We start from the raw sequence: 16,625 nt of genomic DNA, 5'->3' as shown, positions 1-16,625 counted from the left end.
TGCAACGTCATTGGGTAATGGGTCCATTTATTACTTTGGATTTTTTTGTGTGTCCTCTCTAGTTACTCTGTGCAGCCCTCTCAAATCAATAAGTGTATTGTGTTTCTGCCGACAACAGGTGCCTGGCTTCCCAGGCCCAACACACCCTCTGAGAGCAGCTCACATGTCTAATGACCACAGCAGGAAAACCTGAAACCGTTTTGCCTTTCAACCAGGTTCTTTGTGCTGCAGTGTCAGGCAGCAGCTGGATCTGCAAGTGGGAGGCCAGAGTATCCCTGCTTTTCACTGCTACGGTTGCTGGTTGCTGTCTATTGCTAAAGCCCTTGCTTGCTTTTCAGAGGGAAGAAATGGCCAAAAAAAAAAAAAAAATCCCAGTCAGAACATCCTTCATTCTTGCTAGATCATCTTCTCATGCAAACAGTGTTTCTCTTTTTATCCTTACTAACTGACCTTCTTATGTAAGATGATGGTACAAGGCAACCAGCCCCGTCCCTCTTCCAGCTTCCCCACCATTAAGAAGCATGGCGTATCTTCTCCTTTTACTTCACAGGGGAGCCTGGGTAGCAAATATCGGGCAACTGCCAAACTTGGCAGCTCAGGTGAGGAGGGCTGGCTGGAGTTCTGCTACCCAGCTGGAGTGCTTGCTGGCTGTGGTGCCAAATGGAGGGCAGACAGACAAACTGGAGACTGAATTGCAAGTTGCTGCCTGAGTGATGTTCCTAGCTCTATCGCTGGGTGCCCCATTCATCCCTCATGAGCCACCGTTCTGGACAAAGCACCGCCAGCAGCAGCCTGTTTGCAAATCTTGGCTCGGTACCTGAGCAACCTATTAATCAGAATTTCAAGTGGGCCTTGGGAGCGTTTTTTCTTCCCTGTGTAAGTCAGAGTGCTGATCCAGGGGTTGGGGGTGGGGTCTTGGTGTCCACGTAAATGAAGCCATCAACTGGATGCATGAGGTCCCAGTCTGTGGTCATAGCGAGTATAATTTGCCCTAAAAATCGATCCTTCTGTATGCCTGAGCTGCTTGAAACTATCTCCACTATTAGCAGCAGGAATTTCAGTTGTTTGCTGTGTCTTGATGCTGAAATGACCCAAATATGGTCATTTTACATTAGAAAGGCTTTTTTTTCCCAGTTAAAAAATCTTTGACTTCTATATCTCTCAAAGCACCAAGGAAGACTTTCGCCTACCCTCTGAATGATGGATTGAAAGCTGTTTTTTGCTGTCTTACAGAATTAACTACTTGTGTAAGAGAAAGCATTTATAGAGACAACTGGCTGATCAGAATTCACTGACCTCATAAGGAAGGAATATTTTTGAACTCTGCTTCAGCCTCAGTAATATGAGAAACACACAGGGAAGAGAAAGAATTGGCATTTGTTCCTTGTGTATGTTCATGATTTTATTTATATGAGATCTAAAATTGTGGGGATGAGTGTAAGTATTTACAGTAGACTGTATTTTTTTTTTGTTGAAAGGTAAATTTCATACAATATGTTTTGATCATGTTTCCCCCAACCCAATTCTTCTCAGATTCTCTCCACTCTCCTACTTACTGTAAAATAAGTTCTTTTTCTGTCTTAATAAACAAAACAAAACAACCAATCAAACAACAACAACAACAAAACTCAATAAGCTGAATTACAATAAAAAGAAAAAGCCCAAGAAGCCCACAAAAACACAAGCAAAAAAAAAAAAAAATCCCCCCTTCCCCAAACAAACAAAACCAAACAACAAAAATCAAGCAAAGCATCAATAAGACAATAGGAAAGACAATAAATAAGTAAGTAAATAAATCAACAAACAAATAAAACACCCGAAATAAAGTCCACAAAAGTATCCGAGTCCTTTCTGTTAGCCAGCTACTACTGCACTTGGGTGCCTTGGAGTGAGGTTGATATACGCACTGGCATTTCACTGGAGAAAACTGGCTTTCAGTTTGTCAACAGGTATCAATTACAGATAGTTGCTTGGTTAAGGGCGGGGCCCTGTGTGTTTACTTCCGCTCTCAAGGCTGGGACTCTATTCGGCTTGGAACTGTACAGCTCTTGTGCATGCTGTCGAGATCACTGTGAGTTCCTTTGTACAGAAGTCTTGTGGTGCCTAGAAGAGTCATAAACCACTGTAGTGTGTAATTTTGAAAACATGCTTGCTGGAGCTCCCTCAACCGACCCCCCTCCCCCCAGGCTGTGCTGTTTCTCCCACCCACCTTAGTCCCTGTGGGTGGAAGACACCAGTCAGCCTTAATATTTTAAAATTAGCCAGATAACTCAATGGAGGCTACAACCTACATGTCTGCCGCTCCCTCTAGTCCACCACCTGCTCTGTCTCCTCCCTCTCCCCCTCCCTTCTCTTCCTCCTGGGGCCAGGAATCTTTTCCCCTTTGCCCAGCGATTGGCTCCTGCCTCATTTATTGACACAATCAAGAACCAATTAGGGTTGCAGACTCCTTCTGCTCCTTGGGTACTTTCTCTAGCTCCTCCATTGGGGGCCCTGTGTTCCATCCAATAGCTGACTGTGAGCATCCACTTCTGTGTTTACCAGGCACTGTCATAGCCTCATAAAAGACAGCTATATCAGGGTCCTGTGGAACAACAATATGAACTAACCAGTACCCCCAGAGCTCGTGTCTCTAGCTGCATATGTAGCAGAAGATGGCCTACTCGACCATCATTGGGAAGAGAGGCCCCTTGGTCTTGCAAACTTTATATGCCCAGGGCCAAGAAGTGGGAGTGGGTGGGTAGGGGAGCAGGGTGGGGGGAGGGTATAGGGGACTTTCTGGATAGCATTTGAAATGTAAATGAAGAAAATACCTAATAAAAAATTGGAAAAAGAAAAAAATAATAAAGGAAATAAATAAATAAATAAATAAATAAAAGTAAAATGAAAAACAAAAAAACAAAAAACAATTAGGGAAGCAATACCTCCCCCTACAAACCACTACTGGTTATTACAGTGTTTCTGCCTGCTCTTCTGAGTAGATCTTGCACCATGATGGGAGGCGTTTGATGGAAACATCTTATTAGTACTGAATATGTTAAAGTTTTTCATACTCTGTAAATTTTCCAGTTGTGGGTGTCTGGGTTAGTTGTCATCGACTGCAGAAGTTTCTCTAACGTGTGTTGAGTGGTGCTCTGATCAATGGGTGTAGCAGTATGTCTTTTTTTTTTCTGTATTCCTTTAGCATAGTAGTAGGTTAAATCCTAGGCCCATGACCTATCTAGTCTCTGCTTCATGACTAAGTTAGCAGTGTCATGATGTGGGCCTTAAAACCAAACAGGAAGTGGTTGGCTACTTGTATAACATTTGCACTATGATTGCGCCAGTGTATGTTATAGGCAGGTCACTGTGGTAGGTCCCAGGTTTTGTACATAGGTGATATTTATGATTATCTTTCTCTCCTGATAGTTTGCATACTTCTCTATAGTAGCATGAACACTAGTTAGTATGGGTGAATCTTCTAGTAAGACCCCACCTTGAGCTCTCTGTGTTCAATAACATAAGTAAACATGTCTTTAGCAGCAGGGCCACATCATCAAACTTTAGAGACTAACCAATAGCTTTGGCAGTAACCAATGATATTTGGCAGTTTCCACAGGACCCCTTTGGTCCAGAACTCAACAAGATGTAACCCACTTCTGGCACTGGGTGTTTTACCTGGTGGTATAATGTAAGTTTAGTTAGAACATTGTCTCCCTTATTATTTGGTGATGTCATTTAGATTCCTTTCACACACACACACACACACACACACAAATACACACACACACACACACACACACACACACACACACACACACACACACACAGAGAGAGAGAGAGAGAGAGAGAGAGAGAGAGAGAGAGAGAGAGAGAGAGGTTTTTAAAGTTTCAGGTTTCCATATGGGTTTTCAAATGGTCATTAGTTTGGCCCTCCCCATTTTCACCCCTTTTCCCTTTATCCTTTTCTCCCAACACTCTCCTTATTTAATTCTCCTATTCTAGCTTCTCCATAACATTCTATTCTATTCTCCCTCTATGGTAGATCCTCTTTTCTTCCCTGGTTTGTTACTAAGAATCTAACACCTATGGTTATTCAGACTATAGCACACATATCAAAAACTTAAAAGCTTATGTGCATATATAAAAAAGAGAATATACAATATTTTTCTTTTAGGATCTGGGTTACCTTACTTAAGAGTTCTTTCCTTTTTTTTTTCAGTTTCACTCACCTGAAAATTTCACATTTTCATTTTTCTTAACAGCTGAATAATAGTCTCTGTAAATATACTACATATCATTATCCATTCATAAGTTGTTTCCAGTTTCTGGGTATTATGAAAAAACAGCAGTGAACATGGATGAGCACATGATACAGGGAGCTCACCAGAGTTGACACACAGTTTACAGTCAATTGTAGTCTTTATTCTAGGTAGCTGGGACTGAACTCAGGTATTTGGGAGAGAAGTGGAACCCTTAGTATCTAATGCATGGGATTTATGAAGGAAAAACCATGTTCCCCCTTGCTCAGGGGGTCTTTGCAAAAGCAAGTGGTTTAAGAGGAGCTAAGATTAGCAGTTAGTTAGAGGGGGTTCTGCATAAGCAGGTAGTTTAACAGAAACTGAGATAAGCTTGCTAGGGCATCTTTGACCATTCATTTTCCATGGTATTCTTCATTAAGGAGATCGAATTCTAATTTTATCTGAAATGCCTCAGCAAGAATACAAAGAGGAAGTAATCTCTATGCTGTCTTGGGTTGTTACACAAGTATCTTTGTAATAGGTTGTGGAGTTCTTTGGGTATATTCCTAAGAGTGGTAAAGCTTGATCTTGGGGTAGATCCATTCCCATCTGCCTGCAAAACTTCCCACTGGTTTCCACAGTAGCTGTTCAAGTTTACATTCCCACTAGCAGTGAAAAAGTATTCTCCTTTTTGCACATTTTTTCCTACATGAGCTGTCATTTGTTTTATTGATCCTGGCCTTTCTGGCTGGGGTAAAATGAAATCTCAAACTAGTTTTGATTTGCATTTTACTGATGGCGAAGGATGTGGAACATTTCTTTAAGTCTTTTTCGGCCAGCTGTGTTTCATCTTTTGAGAAATCCATGTAAATCTGTACTATATTTTAAATTGGGTTATTTGTTTTCTTAATGTCCAGCTTTTTGTTCTTAATATATTTTAGGTACTGGATATGTAATTTCTAAAATGTTTTTTCCATTCTGTAGCTGCCACTTTTCCCAAATGGCAGTGTTCTTTGTTGTAAAGAAAAATTTCAACTTCATGAAGTCCCACCGATTAATTGTTGGTCTTTGTGTCTGTGCTATTGGTATCCTGCTCAGAAAGCCCTTTTCTGTGCCAATGAGTTCAAGCCTTTTCTACCATTCTCTTCTATCAGATTCAGATTCAGTACCCTCTCTCATGTTGTGGTACTTGATCCATTTGTGGTTCAGTTTTGAAAAATGTGAAGAAATGGATCTATTTGGAATTTTCTACATATAGCCATCAAGTTTGACCAACACCATTTATTGAAGAGTCTGCCTTTTTCCCTGTTGGTAACTGTCAAAAATTAGCTGTCCATTGGTATGGAGACTTGTATTTATACCTTTAATTCAATTTCATTGACTAACATGTCTGTCTTTATGCCAATACCATGCTGGTTTTTTTTTATTACTATGGCTTTGTAATACAGTTTGAAATATGGAAGATTGATGTCTCCTTTAGTTTTATTATTTAGGATAGTTTTAGCTCTCCTGTCATTTTTCACCCTTGGTGTGTATGTGGGTGTGTATCCATGTGTGTCCATATGAAACTGAAAAAAATTTCAATTTTTATGAAGAATTATGATGTAATTTTTGTAGAGATTGCTTTGAATCTGTAGATGCTTTTGGTATTATAACCATTTCCATAATATCAATCCTACTGATCCATGAGCATGGGGAATCTTACTGCTTCTGGTGTCTTCTTCAGTGTGCTAATGTTCTTATCATACAATGCTTTTACCTGCTTGATAAGAATTATCCCATGATTTATTTTTGAGGCTATTATTGCTTCTTTGATTTCTTTCTCAATCTGTCACTTGTATATTAGAAGGATACTGATTTTTGTGGTAATTTTATATCCTGTTACTTTGTGAAAATAGTTTGTCAGTTGTAGAAGTTTCCTGGTCATTTTTTAAGGATCTTTTACATAGAAAATTATTCTATCTGTAAATAAAAACACATCTCAACATTGTGTCCTCTTGCTTTCCTTCAGTTTTCTTACTGTTCTACTATATAAGACTTCAAGTACTATGAGTAGTTAAATAGGTATGGTGAGTGTGGACATCTTTGACTTGTTCCTGATTTTAGTACAAATGCTTTCTTTGACTTTATCTCACATCATTTAGTTTTATGTTAGCGGTGGGATTGCAATAAATTACACTTATTTTGTTGACATGTGTCCCTGTATACCAAGTCTTTACAGGACTTTTAGAATGAAAGGATGCTGGATTTTGTAAGAGGTATATTGTGTGTCTTTCAGTTTGTTGTATGTGGTGGATTGCATTTATTCCTTTATGTATGTTGAATCATCACAACATCTCTGAGGTGAAGGCAAGTTGATCATGGCAGATAATCTTTTAGATATACTCTTGGATGCATGACATTATATCAGTTTTATTATATTTGTTGAGACTTGCTTTATGCCCTAGAATGTGGCAAATTTTGGAAATGTTCCACGATCTTCTAAGAAGAAAGCATACTCTTTAGTGTTTGGTTGAAATGTTCCATAGATGCATGCTATGTCCACTTGATTTATGAAGCCATTTAACTGCAGCATTTCTCTTTGTTTTTGTCTGTGTATCCTGTTGAGAGTAGGGTATTGGGTTACACAGTATCACTGTCAAAAGTCAATATGTGATTTTAGCTGTAGTAGTCTTGTCATGAACTCATGTGTCCTTGAGTTTTGTGCATAAATATTTAGAATTGCAGAATCTTCTAAGTAGATATTTTTCCTTTAGTAAGTATGTAATGTCCTTACCTGTTAATTCTGATTAGTTTTGTTTTAAAGTCTCTTTTGTCAAATACTAAAATGGGCATACCTACTTGCTTCTTGAATTTATTTTCTTAGAATATCTTTACAAATCATTTTACCTTGAGCTGATGTCTACTTTTGATGTTAATGTATGTTTTTTGCATGAAGCAGAAGGATAGATCCTTTTTTTTTCTAACTTAAATTGTTAATTGGTGTTTTTTTTTTTAAATAGGAAAATAAGACCATTTTTATTGAAAGTCATCAATGAGTAATGTGCATTGATTCTTGTTGTTATGTTTTTATGGTATGAGTCCTCCACTTCTGATTTACTGTTCTGGGATTATTCCCTGTGTCTTTTTGGATGTGGCTAATCACTTCAGATTAAAGTTTTCCTTTTATTGCCCTCTGTAGTGCTGGAATGGCAGATAGAATTAGCTTAAATTTGTTTTTATTGTGGAATTTTGATTGATTGTTTTGCTGGATATAGTCATCTGCACTCGTATTAGTGGTCTATCAGAGTTTGGAGAACATCTGTCTAGGCCCTTCTGGCTTTCAGAGTCTCTATTGATAAACTAGGTGCTGTTTAATGGCCCTGCCTTTATATGTGACTTGGTATTTTCCCCTTGCAGCTTTTAATATCTTTCCTTGTTCTGTACATTTAATGTTTTGATTATTATGTGGGGTAATTTTTTTTCTGGTCCTCTCTATTTGATAGTCTGTGTACTTTTATCTTGACAGACACCTTCTCTTTTAGATTGGGATTTTTTTTAATGATTCTATTAAATTTTTTTCCTGTGGCTTTAATTTAAATTTCTTTTCATTCCTCTATCCCTATAATTCTCAAGTTTAGGGTTTTCATAGTATCCAAGATTTTCTAAATACTTTATGCTTGATTTTTTTTGATTTAACATTTTCTTTGACTGAGCTACCCACTTTTTCTTACTTACCTTTTATGACATGGAATTCTTCCATATCTTGTGATCTACTGGTGAGGTTTTTGTTTGACCTCCTAAGTTTATCATTTCCAGTTTTACTTCAGTTTTGGTTTTCTTTTGTGTTTTTACTTCTATTTTCTTGTTGTAAACCAATGGTTCTCAATATTTCTAGTGTTTCAACCCTTTAATACAGTTTGTGTTGTAATGGCTCCATAAAATTATTTTCATTGCTACTACATTACTATAATTTTGCTACTGTTATGAATCACAATGTAAATATTTGATATACGAGACACCTGATTTGTGACTCCTGTGAAAGGGTTGTTTGGCTCCCAAAGGGGTCATGATCCACAGATTGAGAACCATTGAACTAAACTGGTTTTCTTATTTCCTCTGACTGTCTTTTTATGATCTTTATTATGGCATTTATTTATTCCTTCTTTAAGTCCTTGAGTATATTAACAATTAATATTTTGAGGTCCCTGTTTTGTGTGCCAGCGAAATTTCATGTACAGGACCTTTAGTACAGTTACTGGATCTAAAGGAGCCATACTATCCTTACTGTTCATGTGTCTGGCTTTGTGGTTATATACATCTGGAGTCACCATGTTTGAGATGTCTATTTGTGTAGCTATCTGGTTTTGTCTTTTTTTTTAGGCTTGTTTTCCATTATTTGGTTGCTGCTACCCTCTTTGGGTCCCAAGAAAGTCTGGTGGCGATCCGGCCACTTTCCTGGCCAGAGGATAGGGATCCGCCCGGCCCGGGAGCACATTTCCTGAGCATCGGCAGCAGACATCTTGGTTCCGGGACCCTGCCGAGAGAACTCTGCACAGGTGAGTGTGTGGAATACAGAAGCTAACAGCTTCTGGGACAGGCGGGAGCCACAGAGCTTCTAAGACAGCCCCCTTTCAGGGCCCTAGACATCCGGCCATTTTTTCCGGCCAGAGGATAGGGGTCTGCCCAGCCCGAGAGCGCTTTGCCTGAGCATCAGCATCAGACATCTTGGTTCCAGGACTCCTCAGAGAGTATTCTGCACAGGTGAGAGTGTAGAATACAGAAGCTAACAGCTTCTGGGACAGGCCAAAGCAACTCAGCCTCGGGACAGGTCCTGTTTTGGGCCTTCTTCTTCGGCCAGGAGGGAGGTCGTAATGCAAGATATCTGTGCACCTTCCCTGTAAGAGGAGAGCTTGCCTGCACAGAGTGCTCTGACCACTGAATCTCAGAGGAGAGATCTAGTCTCCCAGGTCTACTGATAGAGGCTAACATAATCACCTGAGGAACAAGCTCTAACCAGAGACAACTAAATCAACTAACTCCAGAGATTACCAGATCTTACTAACAGAAACCAAGACCACTCACTATCACCAGAACCCAGTACTCCCACCTTGCCCAGTCCAGGGCACCCCAACACACCGGAAAAGCTAGACCTGGATCTAAAAGAATATCTCATGATGATGGTAGAGGACATAAAGAAGGACCTTAATAACTCACTCAAAGAAATACAGGAGAACACTGCTAAACTGGTAGAAGATCTTAAAGAGGAAACACAAAAATCCCTTAAAGAATTACAGGAAAACACGACCAAACAGGTGATGGAGTTGAATAAAACCATCCAAGACATAAAAAGGGAAGTAGACACAATAAAGAAAACCCAAAGTGAGGCAATGCTGGGGATAGAAACCCTAGGAAAGAAATCTGGAAACATATGCGAGCATCAGCAACAGAATACAAGAGATGGAAGAGAGAATCTCAGGTGCAGAAGATTCCATAGAGAACATTGGCACAACAATCAAAGAAAATACAAAATGCAAAAAGATCCTAACTCAAAACATCCAGAAATTCCAGGACACAATGAGAAGACCAAACCTACAGATAATAGGAGTAGGTGAGAATGAAGATTTTCAACTCAAAGGACTGGCAAATATCTTCAACAAAATTATAGAAGAAAACTTCCCAAACCTAAAGAAAGAGATGCCCATGAACATGCAAGAAGCCTACAGAACTCCAAATAGACTGGACCAGAAAAGAAAATCCTCCTGACATATAATAATCAGATCAACAAATGCACTAAATAAAGATAGAATATTAAAAGCAGTAAGGGAAAAAGGTCAAGTAACATATAAAGACAAGCCTTTCAGAATTACACCAAATTTTTCACCAGAGACTATGAAAGCAAGAAGAGCTTGGACAGATGTTATACAGACACTAAGAGAACACAAATGCCAACCCAGGATACTATACCCAGCCAAACTTTCAATAACCTTAGATGGAGAAACAAAAGTATTCCATGACAGAACCAAATTCACACATTATCTTTCCACGAATCCAGCCCTTCAAAGGATGATAACAGAAAAAAATCAATACAAGGATGGAAACCACGTCCTAGAAAAAGCAAGAAGGTAATCCCTCAACAAACCAAAAAGAAGACAGCCAACAAGAACAGAATGCCAACTTTAACAACAAAAATACTAGGACGCAACAACTACTTTTCCTTAATATCTCTTAATATCAATGGACTCAACTCCCCAATAAAAAGACATAGACTAACAGACTGGTTACACAAACAGGACCCAACATTTTGCTGCTTACAGGAAACCAATCTCAGGGAAAAAGATAGACACTACCTCAGAATGAAAGGCTGGAAAACAATTTTCCAAGCAAATGGTCTGAAGAAACAAGCAGTAGTAGCCATTCTAATATCTAATAAAATCGACTTTCAACCCAAGGTCATCAAAAAAGACAAGGAGGGGCACTTCATACTCATCAAGGGTAAAATCTTCCAAGAGGAACTCTTAATTCTGAATATGCTCCAAATACAAGGGCAGCCACATTCATTAAAGAAACTTTAGTAAACCTTAAAGCACACATTGCACCTCACACAATAATAGTGGGGGACTACAACACACCACTTTCACCAATGGACAGATCATGGAAACAGAAACTAAACAGGGACACAGTGAAACTAACAGAAGTTATGAAACAATGGATCTAACAGATATCTACAGAACATTTTATCCTAAAACAAAAGGATATACCTTCTTCTCAGCACCTCATGGTACCTTCTCCAGAATTGACTACAAAATTGGACACAAAACAAGCCTCAACAAATACAAAAATATTGAAATCATCCCATGCATCCTATCAGATCACCATGGACTAAGGCTGATCTTCAATAACAAAATAAATAATAGAAAGCCAACATTCATGTGGAAACTGAACAACACTCTCCTCAATGATACCTTGGTCAAGGAAGGAATAAAGAAAGAAATTAAGGACTTTTTGGAGTTTAATGAAAATGAAGCCACTTCATACCCAAACCTATGGGACACAATGAAAGCATTTCTAAGAGGAAAACTCATAGCTCTGTGTGCCTCCAAAAATAAACTAGAGAGAGCACACATTAGCAGCTTGATAACACACCTAAAAGCTCTAGAACAAAAGGAAGCAAATTCACCCAAGAGGAGTACATGGCAAGAAATAATCAAACTCAGGGGCGAAATCAACCAAATGGAAACAAGAAGAGCTATTCAAAGAATCAACCAATGAGGAGCTGGTTCTTTGAGAAAATCAACAAGATAGACAAACCCTTAGCCAGACTCACTAGAGGGCACAGGGAAAACATTCTAATTAACAAAATCAGAAATGAAAAGTGAGACATAACAACAGATCCTGAAGAAATCCAAAACACCATCAGATCCTTCTACAAAAGGCTATACTCAAACAAACTGGAGAACCTGGATGAAATGGATAAGTTTCTAGACAGATACCAGGTACCAAAGTTAAATCAAGATCAGGTTAAAGATCTAAACAGTCCTATATCCCATAAAGAAATAGAAGCAGTCATTAATAATCTCCCAACCAAAAAAAAAAAAAAAGCCCAGGACCAGATGGGTTTAGTGCAGAGTTCTATCAGACCTTCAAAGAAGATCTAATCCCGGTTCTTCACAAACTATTTCACAAAATAGAAGTAGAAGGTACTCTTCCCAACTCATTCTATGAAGCCACAATTACTCTGATACCTAAACCACAAAAAGACCCAACAAAGATAGAGAACTTCAGACCAATTTCCCTTATCAATATCGATGCAAATATCCTCAATAAAGTTCTCGCTAACCGAATCCAAGAACACATCAAAACAATCATCCATCCTGACCAAGTAGGTTTCATCCCAGGGATGCAGGGATGGTTCAATATATGGAAATCCATCAACTTAATCCAGTATATAAACAAACTCAAAGACAAAAACCACATGATAATCTCGTTAGATGCAGAAAAAGCATTTGACAAAACCCAACACCCATTCATGATAAAAGTCTTGGAAAGATCAGGAATTCAAGGACAATACCTAAACATGATAAAAGCAATCTACAGCAAACCAGTAGCCAACATCAAAGTAAATAGTGAGAAGCTGGAAGCAATCCACTAAAATCAGGGACTGGACAAAGCTAACCACTTTCTCCCTACCTCTTCAACATAGTACTTGAAGTCCTAGCCAGAGCAATTCGACAACAAAAGGAGATCAAGGGGATACAAATTGGAAAAGATGAAGTCAAATTATCACTTTTTGCAGATGATATGGTAATATATATAAGTGACCCTAAAAATTCCACCAGAGAACTCCTAAGCCTGATAAACAGCTTCAGGGAAGTAGCCAGATATAAAATTAACTCAAACAAGTCAATGGCCTTTCTCTACACAAAGAATAAACAGGCTGAGAAAGAAATTAGGGAAACAACACCCTTCTCAATAGTCACAAATAATATAAAATACCTTGGCGTGACTCTAACTAAGGAAGTGAAAGATCTGTATGATAAAAACTTCAAGTCTCTGAAGAAAGAAATTATAGAAGATCTCAGAAGATGGAAAGATCTCCCATGCTCACGGATTGGCAAGATCAATATTGTAAAAATGGCTATCTTGCCAAAAGCAATCTACAGATTCAATGCAATCCCCATCAAAATTCCAATTCAATTCTTCAACGAATTAGAAAGCACAATCGGCAAATTCATCTGGAATAACAAAAAACCTAGGATAGGAAAAATTCTTCTCAAGGATAAAAGAACCTCTGGTGGAATCACCATGCCTGACCTAAAGCTGTACTAGAGAGCAATTGTGATAAAAACTGCATGATACTGGTATAGCAACAGATAAGTAGACCATTGGAATAGAATTGAAGACCCAGAAATGAACCCACACACCTATGGTCACTTGATCTTTGACAAGGGAGCAAAAAACCATCCAGTGGAAAAAAGACAGCATCTTCAACAAATAGTGCTGGCACAACAGGCAGTTATCCTGTAGAAGAATGCAAATTGATCCATTTCTATCTCCTAGTAATAAGGTAAAATCTAAGTGGATTAAGTAACTCCATATAAAACCAGAGACACTGAAATTTATTGAGGAGAGAGTAGGGGAAACCCTCGAAGATATGGGCACAGAGGAAAAATTCCTGAATAGAAGAGCAATGGCTTGTGCTGTAAGATCAAGAATTGACAAATGGGACCTCATGAAACTGCAAAGCTTCTGCAAAGAAAAAGATACCGTCAATAAGACAAAAAGGCCACCAAAAGATTGGGAAAGGATCTTTACCTATCCTAAATCAGATAGGGGACTAATATCCAATATATATAAAGAACTCAAGAAGGTGGGCTCCAGAAAATCAAATAACCCCATTAAAAAATGGGGCTCAGAGCTAAACAAAGAATTCTCACCTGAGGAATACCAAATGGCTGAGAAGCACCTGAAAAAATGTTCAACATCCTTAATCATCAGGGAAATGCAAATCAAAACAACCCTGAGATTCCACCTCACACCAGTCAGAATGGCTAAGATCAAAAATTCAGGTGACAGCAGATGCTGGCAAGGATGTGGAGAAAGAGGAACACTCCTCCATTGTTGGTGGGATTGCAAGCTTGTACAACCACTCTGGAAATCAGTCTGGTGGTTCCTCAGAAACCTGGATATAATACTACCAGAGGATCCTGCAATACCTCTCCTGGGCATATATCCAGAAGATGTTCCAACCGGTAAGAAGGACACATGCTCCACTATGTTCATAGCAGCATTAATTATAATAGCCAGATGCTGGAAAGAACCCAGATGCCCCTCAACAGAGGAATGGATACAGAAAATGTGGTACATCTACACAATGGAGTACTACTCAGCTATTAAAAAGAATGAATTTATGAAATTCCTAGGCAAATGGATGGAGCTGGAGGGTATCATCCTAAGTGAGGTAAACCAATCACAAATGAACTCACACAATATGTACTCACTGATAAGTGGATATTACCCCCAGAAACTTAGGATACCCAAGATATAAGTTATAATTTGCTAAATGCATGAAACTCAAGAAGGAAGACCAAGGTGTGGACACTTTGTCCCTTCTTAGAATTGGGAACAAAACATCCATGGAAGGTGTTACAGAGACAAAGTTTGGAGCTGTGTCAAAGGGATGGACCATCTAGAGCCTGCAATATCCAGGGTCCATCCCATAATCAGCTTCCAAACGCTGACACCATTGCATACACTAGCAAGATTTTGCTGAAAGGACCCAGATATAGCGGTCTCTTGTGAGACTATGCCGGGGCCTAGCAAACACAGAAGTGGATGCTCACAGTCAGGTATTTGATGGATCACAGGGCTCCCAATGGAGGAGCTAGAGACAGTACCCAAGGAGCTAAAGGGATCTTCAACCCTATAGGTAGAACCTCATTATGAACTAACCATTACACCAGAGCTCTTGACTCTAGCTGCATATGTATCAGAAGATGGCCTATTCGGCCATCACTGGAAAGAGAGGCCCATTGGACTTGCAAACTTTATATGCCCCAGTACAGGGTAACACTAGGGCCAAAAAGTGGGAGTGGGTGGGTAGGGGAGTGGGTGGGAGGGCATGGGGGACGTTTGGGATAGCATTGGAAATGTAAATGAGGAAGATACCTAATAAAAAGTATATATATAAAAAAAGGTAATACAGGAGGCTCTTAAGTTCACAGCTAACTTGAATTATACTGAGGCCTGCTTCAAAATAAAACAAAAACTGCGGTAGAAAAAAAAAAAAGTAAAGAAAAGAAAAGAAAAGAAAATATGGTGGCTGTGATGTTCCTGGTGGAGAATCTTTCTGTAGGTCAGTGGATGACAGAGTAATGGAGATGGGCTAGGATTGCAGACTGAGCAAAGTGGTAGAACATTGTAGCTAGTGAGATCCTTGGTCTGCACCAAGTTACAGCTTCCCAAGGGAATGGGGTAGGGAAGGAAGAGACACTCTGGCTGTCAGGATGCAATAGAATGAATAATAAGCTTGGAAGAAAGGAATGAAAGCTACACTAGTCTGTTTTGAGTAGAAATTTTAAAAGGTGCAGTTTTATTCAGACTTGAATGTTACATATGTTCCATTTGAAAGATACAGTTCTATGGCCTTCAATTGTTTTCTTAAATGTATTAAGTGATGAATATTTTTCTTAGCAATTAACCTTTTACTACTGTTATAAAACCTTAAAACAAATAAAAAATATAATCAAAGTAAAACAATGAATTCAGTAGAGTATAAATTAACAGCATTACTTTATATGCAAGAAAATGGTGGTTTACAAAACTCAATGTGCCACTTAGAGTGGAGATATAGTGATAATCCCCATGCTAGTTTTACAGAGTGTAATATGCATTTTAGAGTAGTAGATAAAAATTTTCTCTTGAAAGAATTTGAAAGAGTAATTTTCAGTGACATGATTTTTTTTTTATATTTACAACCAACCAACCAACCAACCAACCAATCAACCAACCAACCAACCAAAGAAACAAACAAACAAACCAAAACCAAACCAAACCAAGAGCAAACAGATTAAATAAAATTTATTGTAAATATATCCAGAAAACATCAGGATGTAGTTAGATAATGTGTGCTGTGCTGGTGCTGATGGATAAGCAGTGTAGTCTCCTCCCTATCATGATGTTGTTTGGTATTGGTGTGGATATTTCATATAGTCCGTCAGTCAGACATTTTGCTCTTTGGGTTCATGATCATTAACGAGGTCCAATCTGGCCTCACTTGATCATCTGGTGTGCAAGAACTGATTTTTAAAACATGAGCATGGTGATTAGGAAGCAATGCTACGAATTTTCCAAATAATTCAGAATATTTCCATGTCATTTCTAGAACATTGCTAAGTACAAACACAGAATTCAAAATTTCTGTTAAGTAATTTCTTAATTCTGAAACTATACCTTTTCTATAATTGGACATATACTTTGTCAAATACAAACATACCTAAAAATATTCCAGTCTTTACTCCTTGACCAGCCATAGCCAAAATCCACTAAGATATTCAAGTAATTCTCTTAGACATTATCACATTTTATGAAATAAGACCAAAAATCTCACAGGTTGCTTCCGGGTTATGTATGATATGCATATTGTGTGCTAGTTATGTGAAAACAGTTGGGATCTTAGGAAGAAGAATAAAAGTCTACTACAAAGTATGCTGATTCTACTACTCCCCCAAGTTGAAATTTGTAAATTTTGATAGTTTGAAGTTGGCTAAAATTTAACTTTGTCCTACGTGAAATTAGTTTAAGAACTTATACTTTTTTTTTTTAAAATCATGGCTATGACACTATTGATTTCAGTAACAGTGGATAAGAGATTCCCTTTGAAATAATTTAAAAAGTCATTTTTCCCAAGTGATGAGATTTTATATT

The 16,625-nt window shown here is 38.4% G+C and overlaps 1 long non-coding RNA gene across 1 annotated transcript in view; it reads left to right on the top strand.

Moving 5' to 3' along the window:
- The window catches only part of Gm13481 (predicted gene 13481), a 395,046-nt gene that overhangs the window by 138,523 nt on the left and 239,898 nt on the right, over window positions 1-16,625 (top strand). Inside the window, exon 2 of the long non-coding RNA NR_166463.1 lies at window positions 8,583-8,758. This is a non-coding gene — a long non-coding RNA (predicted gene 13481). The remainder of the gene's footprint in view (window positions 1-8,582; window positions 8,759-16,625) is intronic.

Source organism: Mus musculus, chromosome 2, assembly GCF_000001635.26.
Source record: "Mus musculus strain C57BL/6J chromosome 2, GRCm38.p6 C57BL/6J".
In the NCBI taxonomy this organism is placed as follows: domain Eukaryota; kingdom Metazoa; phylum Chordata; class Mammalia; order Rodentia; family Muridae; genus Mus; species Mus musculus.
The sequence above is the reverse complement of the archived record's forward strand: the minus strand, read 5'-3'. Positions and strand labels throughout refer to the sequence as shown.